The sequence below is a fragment of the Eschscholzia californica genome, unplaced genomic scaffold (assembly GCF_041429995.1).
Source record: "Eschscholzia californica isolate CP2 unplaced genomic scaffold, dmEscCali1.0.p SCAF_3, whole genome shotgun sequence".
NCBI classification, from domain to species: Eukaryota; Viridiplantae; Streptophyta; class Magnoliopsida; order Ranunculales; family Papaveraceae; genus Eschscholzia; species Eschscholzia californica.
Window position 1 is genome coordinate 58744052 of NW_028238420.1, and position 12176 is coordinate 58756227.

The window sequence follows — 12176 nt, forward strand, 5'->3', positions numbered from 1 at the left end:
GAAAGTCCCCACCATGCTTGTGTCCTTTACAAAGCTATCAACTTGACCTAATTTTCTTTTGATCATATGATTATTTTTTTTTGTTAAGGATTTGATCATATGATTATGAATTGAATTTTGAAGTAGATATTGTCACAAAAACTGTATGCATGTTTCAAAAAAAAAAACTCTATGCATGTGCCATTACATATTATTATGTAAGGGTATATATACACATTGTTAAAAAAACATTGGTCCTTATTCTTAAAACGTTTCCAAACAATATGAAAACATAATACGTGGTCACCTATTTGCAAATGTGAAGTGACATGGACGTACTCGCAAGGTCATCTTCTCTTCCTAAAAAAAAAAGGTCATCTTCTGAGTCGGTTAATCAATGATAGAGAGAGGGAGAGAGAGAGAGAGAGATATTCACACAAAAGTGCTGTGTGAGTCCAATTTTTAGTTCTAAAAGGAGAAAAGAATCTCTTCATTTGAAGAAGAAGAAGAAAAAAAAAAAAGATGACTGGGTCTCAACATCTCTCTATCCCTCTCGTCTCCCCTATGCCCCTTTTCTTATTATAAAAGAGGAAGAGGAAGAGGAAGAATACCTCACCACTACAACAAAAACACAATGGAGTTCTACTGTAAGATTTGTAAAAAAAACCTTCAAAAACTACACAGTAGAAGATGGAGAGATGCATATGCAGGGGCACTATGCTCCTAGAACTCTACCCAAGCCTAAGAAAGATGATGATGATGGAAACGGGGGCAACAAAAGAAAAAAGAGCCGGAAGATATGGCACTGGAAGAGTTGTGGAGGATGCAAGTCGTCATCAGCCATAACTTAAGGTGGTGGTCTGCCTCTCTTTTCTCTCTTACACTTTAAAATGTATATATTAATCAAAATTAAAGTGTAATGGGATGTTATTAAACAAAACAGAGTTTATCTGTTTATCTCTCTCTCTCTCTCTCTCTATAAATATATATTATTTATAAATATATTTATAAATATATATTATTTATAATATATTTATAAATAAATTTATAAATAATATATATTTATAAATATATTTATAAATAATATATATTTATAAATATTTTTTATAAATATATTATAAATATATATATATTTATATATTATTTATATATATATTTTATAAATATTAGATGCTTGAATTAGTGAAAAAGTAGGTTGAAATTTCATTATTTTGCTAAGCTTTTAATCTTGAGATGGTCAGAAGATCAAGAGTGCATGTTTATAGGGTTTAAAAGTTTTAGAAATATGTAGGATTATTGTTTTGCTAAAGTTTTATGTGTAAATTATTTTAATGGAACTTATCTAAGGTTGGACTAACAAAGATTGGACTAATTAACAATAATTGAACTTATCTAAGGTTTATAACTTATAAGAGAGTAAGGTCAATGTTGCTTTGCATTTGGGTTCTCAATGTTTCTGCAATGGAAGGGATAATCAAGAGAACTCTTGTGATAGGTTGTCGTGTTAATACCTAATTAAGTTCTCGTCTATGTTTAAGGGACTATTAACCCATTTCAGTAAAACATTTCAAAACAAAAAAAAAAAAAAAATGATTTACATTTGTTGATACTAGCACCCGACTTATTTTTCAATCAATTTGTTAGCAATCGGCTTATTATTAACAAGCACCCTTTGACCCTTAAACATGACACATTCAAACCTCAAATAATAAGTTAATAAATGTGTATAAACCTCATTAGAAATTTTCCTTTGCTGAAAATCAGTTGAGAAGAATTCTTATTGATTATTTTCTAAGTTTTGAGAAAAAAAAAAAAGATATAAAGGAATTCTTAATCCTTATAAAGTGTTCATGTCAACGACCATTTACCATAGTCAAACTAATAAACCGATTGATTATGGCATAAAGGTTGGGTGCTTTTAGGAGGACCCTTATTTCTTTGCGTTTTTTGGATATTGATAAGATAGTCATTACAAAGGCATTGATACATCGATTAAACACGATAACTGTTGAATTTAAAGTTCTACAGAAAACGGGTCGAAAGTCTAACTAAAGTACTAAACGGCTTAAAGTCCAACTAAAATAATTTAGTGTATAAACCATCTAAAATAATTACCACTTTAGCATAAATATCTTCAGCCACTCCAATGTTATTCTATTAGTACACTAATAAAGTTCTATAACTAACAAAAAGTACTAAATTTCAAGTATCAAATCATTTCTAATGTTTTATTTTGCTAACAAAAAGTATTAAGTTAGCAAATCATTTCTAATGTTTTATTTTGCTAACATAGTTTGATTGTGATCTATAGTGTGCGATTCATTACTAGATATTATATAGTAGTTTTTATCTAATAAACAACCAAAAATTTGGCATCTAAGTCCACCTACTAAATATTGCTTATGGCATAAATAAGTCTTCAAAATGTGGTAACAAGTTCAAAAGAGAGATCAGTGTAACATGTTCGAAATTTTGATTAATACACAATATTTAGTGAGTCTAAGAATATATTGTCCCGTAAATTTGTACATTTAGTCCATTTTGTCAAATATACCTAACATATTCTCAGAGTTTTTAAAATATATAACTAATATAAATAACATCCTATAAATTTGTAGCACAAATTCAGAGACGCACTTGCTAAACTATTTCCAGAATTACGAGTCCTAATACATTATCCAAATCTAATCAATACTTTTTCATAATGTAGTTCCTTATTATCTATTGGTCCACAAGACCAGGGTTCCAGGGGCCGACCCACGTTGGGGCCGTGGGGATACGTACACCACAGGCCAGAGTTGTAAATATATGTTGGTCCAAAATTTTCAGGGCCTTCTTTGTTAAAGTAGATGTAATTCCTAATTTTTTGTATCACGAATTTTTCGTAATTCCTAATTCCTAATTTTTTTGTATCACTAATTTTTTGGTGTTACAAGCGTCTCTTTCCTTCACAAACTTCCTCTCAAGGGGAGACGCCATTAACGGGGCTTTCAAAGTCCTCATTTATTTTAGGATTTTTTTTTGTCGTCTTCTACTTGGCACGACAAATTCTCTTTTTAATTCTTATTTACTGATCAAATTTTTCTTTTCTTTTCAGATGAAATTGATCAAAATTTTCTTAGTTCCTATTCTTTTGTAAATTCGAGTTTGACATTTCCTTTTAATAAAATTCATCTAACCTCTCCGATAGAGTTATTTGCATCTCCATATTTCTATTATATCTTCTTCATTTCACTGTTATATATATTCCTTAACAGTATTCTTTTAAACTAATCCTCCCCTTCTTATTCCTTTACAAAATGCGGATTAGTAAAATTTTGTTTTTGCAAGATAAAGATCTTATTCTTTGTAACATATAATTTATACTTATTGGCTCAGATTGTTGTTATGACATAAAAAGGTCATCTGTCTGAACGACCCATAATATTTTCTCACAATTCACACTTATAACTAATTTAGTAGAGGTTCGTAATTGTACCCCCCACAAAGTAAATTTTCTTGGTCCGCTAGTGCACAAGACGACTAGTATTTTATTTGTTTGTGAGTTACTGTTGAGTTTGTCAAGACTTTTCTGTGACAAGATAAGATTATAAAGCCTAAGCTGGCTTTCATTTCAAGAAAGCGTGGCCTTATTATAATTCATATGCCCTTTTAGATATTTTTCTCTTTGTTGCAATGGTATGGTTGCAATCTACATCTATGACTGTAGCCTTTCTTTAATTAGCAAATATCAATTTATGTCATATTTTATGGTATTATTTTAGGGTCCGTGGGTATATGGCCCAAAATAATATTCAAAAAGGGTTTAGGGTCAAATCTTCCCAAAAAATGGATTTTTAGTCCTTTTGCTCTTGGGACTAAAAACCCTTAATATATATTACATAATTCCTTCCATGTCCCAGTCGTTTTTCACGGGATTTTAATGTGTGGGGCCGCACAAAAATTTCAAACGGTTTAATGTACCTTGATTTTAGGATAAATTTAGGAAAAAAACGGTTAGATTCTCACGAAAATTTCTCTCTCTTCTATAATCTGTTTAGAAACAAAATCTAAACTTTCCCAAATCAATTTTCTCTCTTTAATATGGAGATTTATTAGCCAAAAATATGGAGATTTATTAAAAAAAATAGATAGAAACAAATCATAATTTCTCTCTCCTCTAAACAGATTTGGAAATCAAATCTTCTCTTTCCTATTATCCGAATCAATCTAGGATCAATTTAGCGTGATTTGGGGGTTAATATACAAAACATATATATCATTTTCTCTCACTTAACTTTCAGTTTTGGAAATAGTATATTTTCTGGGAACATTAAAGTAGCATTTGTTTTCGTTTTTACTCATACATAAATACACATCGAATACAAATTATGAAACAAATACGTAAATTATGTATTATTTATGACGAATAAACCATCATTAGTCAAGTATACAACGTAATTTATCAAATGTATTTGGGTCTTGTTTAGTAAATTACACATAATTTCTATTACATTACACATAATTTCTTTTACATTACACATCGTTTACATTCTGTTACAAAAAAATCGTTTGCACTATATTGTCGAAGAGCATATGTAGTCTTGAGCAGGACAAACAACATTTACACTATATTGTCGAAGAGCATATCCAAATGATTTTGCACCACCAGGAAACAAATGACCAACTTCAGTAGGAAATTCCATAAGTAACAACAAAACTGCAAAAAGAAAAGATATACATTTGTTAACAAAACATATAATTTACTAGAAACGACATGTATAATGGAATAAATTATGCATACTGTTTGTTAAACTTCATAATGTGTTAGGAGACAAACATAACGTTAATTCGAATCACAAGGTCACTGTTATGTGAAAAAATATGTATAATGTGCAATAAATTACATATAATTTTTGGAACATTTATTGTACTATAAACGGCAACTGTTTTGGGAAAAAAGTACGCGTAATGTTGAATAAATTATATTTAATTTATGCAGATTTATAAGATGTTTTTTATATTATTTATAAAGTATGATTAATTTGTAACAAAATAAATATATTTTACATTCTGTTATAAAAACATCGTACAAAAGACGTCTGCGTTATGTATGTGTTATGTTCTGTAAACATCATGTAATGTCGTGTAAATTATATATCGTTTACATTCTGTTACAACCAAATCGTACTAGATCTACTCTGGATAAAAAATGATATGTAATTTATTGTAAACGATCCGTAATTTATGTTAAATTATATATCGTTTGCATTCAGTTATAACAAATCTTACGAGATCTTCTCTGCATCAAAAATTGTACGGAAACCTTGATGAAGATTTGAAGAAATAATCTAAAAATCTGTAACCTAAAACTACTAAAAAGTAACAAAATACATAGATACAAACACTTCTTAATCGCATTATCTTCAGTAAAGACGGATTTAACATTAACATAATAAAATCGGTTATGAATCTTAGAGAGAGAAAATACTGAATAATGATGAAGATTTGATTAGATGATACAGAGAGAAATTCGATTATAATGAAATTCATGAACAAAGTTCAAGATGAAGATGAAAAATATTAAACAGAAAAGAAGAAATCAAAACCTTTAACATTACTTGAAAAACAATATTAAATCTGATTCAGAATTTGTTCCAATGGAACGAAAAATGATTTCTGTAATGTGTCTTACCTGATAAACGATGAAGAAGATGATTTCAGCTGCTCTAATGAAGAAGAAACAAGATTTCTGAGATTAATGGATGATTATCAAACGATTCCGATTTAGAGAGAGAGAGAAGATAAGCAGGTTTCGGTTACTGAAGATAATGAAGATCACAGTTACTATGTTTATAAACGTGATTGGAGAGAGAAAGGTGAGAGATAAAAATGGAAAAAGATATTTTAGATTTTAGAATGTAAATCAGATTTTATATATAAAGAAGGTTAGTATAGGTATTATAAATTAATATGTATTCTAGGGATTTGTGTTTTCTCTCTAGATGACACCAAATGGACTAGATATCCATTTGTATAATTTTTTTGGTTTTGAAACCCTTTATAGGATTAGAGAGGACTAAATGTCCTATTAGGACCCGTTTTTTGGACTATAAGCCCAAAAATTCATTATTTTATTATCTTAAAGACTCTTTTTAAGTGGATATTTTTCGTATTTTATACCCATAGATGAAGGTTTGAGAACTTCACTTAAAATAGACATATTTTAATGGGTTGTCTTATCTTGACTATATAATAAACATCTACAGTTCCGAAAAATAAATGAATAATACTGTTTAGAATGATGGATCATGAGTTTCATCGACTTCTCTAGTAAGATCCTTAATATAGAAGGTTGAGTATATTATAATAGTTGAATAGTACTATTTTGTTGTTCTTTTTTTTTCATTTCGTTTTGCTGAAAAAGACTTATATGTCTAATATGATAAAGTTTTCTTTTCTTTAACTTCAAATTATCCGGTGACTTAGTAAAAATAGTTTTATCATAAAAAAAAGTCAGATGTAAGCAATGATCCAAATGTAAAATTTGATCATTGGAATAAAAAATGTTGTAATTAAGTAAAAAAATTACGTTTTACGTAAAAATTTAATAAATAAGTCACCTACAAAAACATCATTCCTCAAAAAAGAAATTTATCTAACCGAGCTCGAAGTAAATAGGTGAAGGGTTTTTTAGAGAATGACCCCCATTTATTTAGCTATATTAGGGGGACACCCCTAAAAACATTTTCCTTTAGGCGTTAACCCCCAAAGCTCATTTTCCGTTCAAATAGCCGTGAAGTAGTGTTCGTGCGAATCACATGCTCGATATCTGACCAAAACACCCCCGTCCTAATTTTTAGTATATGACCCCCATTTATTTTGCTATATTAGGACTACACCCCTAACCAAAATGAAGAAAAATCTGGATTTTATAGCTAAAATTTAAATATTGGAAGCATCACTTATTCTTCCGGAAGAAGAAGATACTACGGGTTGTGAAGTTGATGGTTGAGAGGAAGAAGATACTTGAGAAATAGGTGGTTGTGAAGTTCCAAGTGGTATTTTGGTTGGGGGTGTAGTCCTAATATAGCTAAATAAATGGGGGACATATACTAAAAATTAGAACGGGGGTATTTTGGTCAGTAGGCGAGCATGTGATTCGCACCCCCACTACTTCACGGCTATTTGGACGGAAAATGAGCTTTGGGGGTTAACGCCTAAACGAAAATGTTTTTAGGGGTGTCCCCCTAATATAGCTAAATAAATGGGGGTCTTGGCCTAAATAACCCATAGGTGAATGAAATGACGATCGTCTGACTCCCAATGGTCAGACTCATACCATTTTTTTCTTTACATGACCTGACCAATCAGAGCAGCCACATCAACACCGTGCCAACAACATAACTTCCAAAATAAATAAACCAACTAATTTTGTGTTTTGGAATTCATCCGACCAAAATATAATTTTACCATGAAGTTGCACTGTAATTGTATAATCGTACGATGAACTTGGTATATTTTATACACAAATTCTCCCAAAACTCTCGCTCCTATCTAAAAGACAACAATAGCTGACGGATTTTGGCCATTGCTTTTGAGTACCAAATAAAGAGTAGGGGTATTTAGCGATACCCCCTCATCCCTAATGTCTAATTAGGGATGCCTCCTTTTTTAATTAGATATTAGGGATGCTCCTTTTTTGCACTTAAAAGTACAAAATTACCCTTATCTTTATTATTTTTTCTTTTTTCTTCAATTTCTTATACCTCTTTGATGTTATCCTTACCAACTTATTTTCGTTTCTCATAGTTTTTTTTTCTTTTATCCATCTTTTTATAATTTACAAACAACATTTATCGAAAAATCAAAATTAATAAATTAAACCAATTCGAAATAAAAATTGTAAATTTTAAGAAAAAAATTTAACTTCACATTTGTTTTTTCATTTTACGTTAAAATTGATATATGTAACTAATTTGAAGAAGACTTCTTGATATCTATCGTTCTTTTTATTAATTATAACTCGTATACATTAAAAAATTAGTAAGTTAAAAAAAATTTATTACAATTTACGATTTTTATTTCGAATTGTTGTGATTTATCAATTTTAAATTTTCGATAAATGTTGTTGGGAAATTAGAAAATTATGGATAAGAGAAAAATAAATATGAGAAACAAAAACTTGTTGGTAAGCATAATACCAAAGATATATAAGAAATTGAAGAAAACAAATGAAGATAAGGGTAATTAAGTACTTTTAAGTGTAAAAAAGGGGGCATCCCTAATATCCAATTAAAAAAGGGGGCATCCCTAATTGGACATTAGGGATGAGGGGTATCGCTAAATACTCACACTTATGACTTATCACATGGAGCTACTTAGAGAAAATAGAAAAGAACAAAGGGACAATATGGTCACTAACCAAAAGTAACGGAGTCCTTCTTTCTAATTGGAGTTCATTTGAGGGTTGATCGTCATTTGCCTTCAATTGCCACCGACTCGCTTATCGGACCTCACCAAAAGTTCCAGTTTCTTTCTTATCTATCCGCCATTCAAAGACCTCCAACAATGGGCGTATGTCCAAACTCCAAATGAACAAAAGTTTCGATTAATATGACTCTGACGCCCCAGGCTTTAGCAATTGGTGATATTGTCTTCTCTTTGTCCACCACCATGCACAGGTGGTATGAGTTTTTATTCTTGGTCAAGACTCAAAGAATCCCCCCAAAAAGTCTCGTACTTACTAAGCGTCATCGTACATCTATAGTCCAGGCTTTGGACACTCTCGTGAGCAATGTGAGACTATTATAGCCCACCACCCCCAGCGAAGAGCCGTCATTGGCTCTGATACTAAATGTGACGCTCCAGGCCTTAACAGTTGCCGATATTATTCTCCCTTTGTCCACCACCACACACAGGTGGTGTGAGATTTTGTTCTTGGTCAGGACTCCAAGAGTCCCCCCCCGCCCAAAGGCCTCAGTAATTACTAAGCGTCAGCTACACCTATAGCCCAGGCTATAGACACTCTCGTGAACAATGTGAGACTATTACAATTCCCCACCCTCAGCGAAGAGCCGTCCTCGACTCTGATACCAAATGTGACGTCCCAGTGTCACGGCTTTTTCTTTCGATAGGCGTCGTGCGACACTTGTGCGCGCTCTCGGTACAAGTCAACCAACAAAATAATATTCAAAAGCTCAAATGTAGCTACAAAAGAAGGCAACGAGATTATATTGATTGATAATGAAAGTATTATAGTATGTCACGAACGTGCTTACTTTGCATTTTCTATTGACCATCCGCAGCTTATAGAGTTACCGTATTAAGAATCTAGCTAGCAGAGTCATGTTCTAAGGGTTTTATGTTTTGACTCCTAAACCCCATAAACCTCCTTCTCTATATTATTATGACCTATTCTCCGTGTACTGATTAGAGGGTTTATGGAGAACACATGCTTGAGTTGGCCCTGTAATCCTCATTTGTGGTGTAGTATTGGGACATTTATTTATGTGTCATTCACCCTTATATTTTATCAATTAGTTAATTTGACTCTAAATTTGACAAGTACACTGTTTTGTCTTTATACTAGTATGTTAGTAATACACAGTTCTTTCAACAAAAAAAATGTTAATAAACTGTCAATTACAATTTTTGATCTCCAGTGATGTTATTTTTTCTTTCGCAATAAATTGTATTATCTTTTGAAAAGAATGCGGAGAAACGGAGGGAGAAGGTCACTTATTGTAATTTCCCACATTGCTCACAAGAGTGTCCGGAACTGGGCTATAAGTGTACGCTCAAGCTTAGTAACTACTGAGGCTTTTTAAGTGGGTTTGTGGTGCCTTCATCAAGAACAAAATCCTGTACCCGTGCGGGCTTGAGTCTGAGTGGTTAAAACGGAAACAATATCGATAACTGCTAAGGTTTGGGACGGTACACCTATCTTTCTAAACAAGTGAGGCCTTGCAATCTATCTCCTTCGCCGCCTTCTCGTAGAAATTACACCAAGACGTAGGAGTCGATGCCCTCTAAGAAATTTGATAAATACTGATAAGTGTCAAATGTCATTCAAACTTCACTAACAAAACCCCAAAAGTTATAACGTACGAAAATAAAGGAATGTTGGAAAAGTAAAGGAAGCAGTGAAGAGATGGCTACCAAGAGATAGGAATAAATTGAAGACAAGAAAAAGAAGGTTGAGTGGAAGTGGTGAATTTAAGTCTCAATCAAATAGAGGAAAGGGTCAATAATAATCCACCCACTGTCCATTTATCACGAACCATCCAATTTTAGAGGGGTAGTGGATTGGGACAATGGTAGACATTTGAGGATTCTCAAATGTCTGGATTTGAATGTCTGAGGCATTCAAATCCTGACATTTGAAAGTCCCGAAATGTCTTAGGCATTCAAATCTAGACATGTATAAATCCACGAATGTCTGTGACATTCAATTATAGACAAAATGTCTGCGGACTTTAGTAGACTTCATAGTTTGATGGATTTTGTGAAGGATTCGGGACAAATTTGGAGGCCAAAATGTCTTTACAAAAACGAGAGACATTTGAAGTCCATCATGTGATCAAACAACAATAATAATATTAAAATAATAAATGACCACCAAATGTCTATCAATGTCCACAAATATTTACAGATGTCTACGAAAGTCGAAAGATATATATTTGAAATGTTATTATAAATATATTATTTCATGTGATTAAACAATAATAATAATATTAAAATAATAAATGTCTACCAAATGCCTATCAATGTCCACAAATATTCACAGATGTCTACGAAAGTCGAAAAATATATATTTGAAATATTATTATAAATATATTATTTCATGTGATTAAACAATAATAATATTATTAAAATAATAAATGTCTACCAAATGTCCACCAATGCCCACAACTATTCATAGATGTCTACGAAAGTCGAAAAATATATATTTGAAATGTTATTATAAATATATTATTTCATGTGATTAAACAATAATAGTAATACTAAAATAATAAATGTCTACCAAATGTCTTTCAATGTCCACAAATATTCACAGATGTCTAAAAAAGTCGAAAAATATATTTTTGATTATTACAAATATAATATGCATTATACATTTTGTTAATGGACTCAAGATCTTGAAATGTCCCCAAGACATTTTGTCTATGGATCAAATGTCTTGAAATGTCTATAAAGACATGTTGTCTATAATAAGTCATTTGAAATGTCTTGAAATATTTACGGAACATTTTGTCTTGTGTGAAAGTCTCAATCCACTACCCCTCCTCAGTTTTCTTACCAAATGTTAGATGAAGAAGTCAAATCAATCACAATCATAAACTCCACTCGCGGGTTTATGGGACAGACAGTCCAATAAAATAATTCATGGTAACTCTATCTCTGAGTCATACATGGCCAAATTGATGTGGTATTATTTCTCATGTCACACACATGTAAAGAAGTGGGTCTTGTATGAAATCATCTTCACTATTATTGTTACTAGGGGTGGCAATGGGTACCCGTTTACCCGAGAACCGAACCGACCCCGAGTCTTAATGGGTAGGTACTGGGTATAGGTTTTAGATCCATTAAGGAAATCGGGTCTTAAATGGGTATACCCGAAAGGACCCGACTAGGAGGCGGGTCCTTATCGGGTATATCCGCCGGGTACCCGACGGGTAATGGGTACCCGAGATAATACGAAAAAATACCCTAGATTATATAGTATTCTTGTACGTCAGGGTTTTTCTCACCAAGTTACCAACTCACCAAGTTATGAAATTTCTCAATTCCTCTTTTCCTTGGTTGAAAACTAATTTATAAAACACAAAAGTGAGTGAGTTAATATAACATAAAGGTTCATTTCTTCTTTCTTGATTCCCCTAATCTCTAATCTCTTATACTCATCAACTATTGTACCCGAGATATTTGCTTATTTAAGGATCTATGTCGTTTATGATATTTCTTTTCACTAGATTCATGCAAATTCTTCTACTTTAAGAAATATTTGATATACTTTTGTGAATACCCAATGGGTACCCGATACCCGATGGGTACCCGAGAATTTTAAAGGTTCCGGTTCTGGATCCTTTGATTGAGGTACCGGTACCGGAACCGTCAAGAACCGAAACCGTTACGATTTATAGGTTCCGGTTCTGGATAGTTAAATACCCGAACCGGAACCGACCCGTTGACACCCCTAATTGTTACTTAGA